Raw genomic sequence first — 1,969 nt, forward strand, 5'->3', positions numbered from 1 at the left:
TATGCTCGTGTTTTTAGACAGTATAAAAATAGTATTTATTCTAGTTTTTGCAGGTGTTAAGCCCTACAGTTACTTCAAGATGTACTGTGTGTTTCCTTTATAAATATGTATCATTTTGGCTCTGAATTCCAATGCAATGACAATGCTTTAATGGAAAACATTTATACATTAAGTGTTGCATTTCTCAAAAGGAGAGTTTAGACTGTGAACGACATTATTATCAAAGCATTAACATAGGCAATAACCTTACTTAAATCCTAAGTACAAACTATTAAAAAAACAGCTAACGACACAAACTCTAGTACATTTAAACATTTGGAGATAACCACAATTTCCACAGAGAATTATGTTGAAGATAAGATAATCAGAGCTGTATTCATCCTAAGGGAAATTCAGCAATGCAGCAGTTGAGAAAGAAGTGGGAAGAGTGCAAATATAAACATTTAAGATAACGTGCAGGTGCAAAAAAGTAATCAGAGGTTGTTGGACACTTGTGAGCAATGCAATAAGTAAGAATACAATTCTTACATATTATACAAATGTGGAGGGAAATATGTTAACAAACAATAGCTTAACTAGCAGACATGCAGAACATTGTGATTAAAGAGTCGTGGTTCTGGTCACCTCTTAGTTCAAATTGTCACTCGCTTTTAGCTCTGTTTTGGTCTGCACCAACTCCTGGTCAAAATATATAATACGAAACATGTCTCGATGTTCACCAGCTTGATACATTTTACACGAAAATCACCATTAAAATATTTCAGCAATCAGAGGGAGCTTCTAGTGATAACTAAGAGTTGCACAGTGTCTCTGTGAGCAACCGCTTTTACATTAAAGGTCACCTGTCATGCTATTTTTAGGCAATAGCATCGGTCTCTCTCAGATATATAAAAATATATAAAAAACATGTCTATGAAGTGTTTTGCTCAAAATACCAAACAGATCACCCATTCTAGCCATGCCTCATATCCCTCGATTTCACTTCCTGTTTCAAAAGTGCTGATTTGGGTATAAAGTGGTGGGCTGAGCTCATGCGGGAGATTTTACTGATGAAACGCCATATCATGGATTATCAAGGATTCTCTCTGAAACAGTATGGAGCTCAAAGGCTTTCTCTCTTGCCGGTTATACCACAAGGTGAGTTCCTTTTTATTTCCTGCTTCTTCACACACATGCTCTCCAGTACAGGTTAGCTCTGAGTGTTAGCGATGCTAATGTTCCACTGCCCTCTGCTCAGAGCTGGCCCAAATACCTGGAGTGGATTCCATTGCCCTCTGCTCAGAGCTGGCCCAAATACCTGGAGTGGATTCCACTGCCCTCTGCTCAGAGCTGGCCCAAATACCTGGAGTGGATTCCACCGCCCTCAACCACCAAAAACTGATAATAACACACTTCCTTCCACCTCCTCTCCGCTCCTCCCCCCCATCTCACATTCCTCCCCGCACTGTCAACCTGGACAACCTCTCACCTCTTCAGCCTGTGACCATACCACGCCCCTCCCACTCAACTAATATTGCCCTCCTTAACATCCGATCACTCAACAAGAAAGCCCTCATCCTCCATGAACTAATCTTGGAAAAATCCCTTGATTTCCTTCTGCTCACCGAAACCTGGCAACAGCCCGATGACTTCTTCTCCCTCAACCAAACATCCCCCCCTGGCTTTAAATACATCACTAAACCCCGCCCCTCCCGCCGTGGTGGCGGCCTTGCTGTAATCCACAATCAGAACATCCAGATCACAGAACTAACCCTCCCCTCAGTATCATCCTTTGAATTCATTGCCTTCAAAGCCCCTCCCTCACTGACAGTCATCCTCATCTACCGGCCTCCTAAACCTCATCCCTCCTTCCTCTCCGATTTCACTGAGTTCCTCACACTTGCCTCATCCCTGTCTCAACGTCTGTTACTACTTGGTGACCTCAACATTCACATTGACTCACCCACCTGCAAGCTGGCATCCGAATTCA

This window comes from Notothenia coriiceps, unplaced genomic scaffold (genome assembly GCF_000735185.1).
Source record: "Notothenia coriiceps isolate Sejong01 unplaced genomic scaffold, NC01 NC01_scaffold00017074, whole genome shotgun sequence".
Lineage (NCBI taxonomy): Eukaryota > Metazoa > Chordata > Actinopteri > Perciformes > Nototheniidae > Notothenia > Notothenia coriiceps.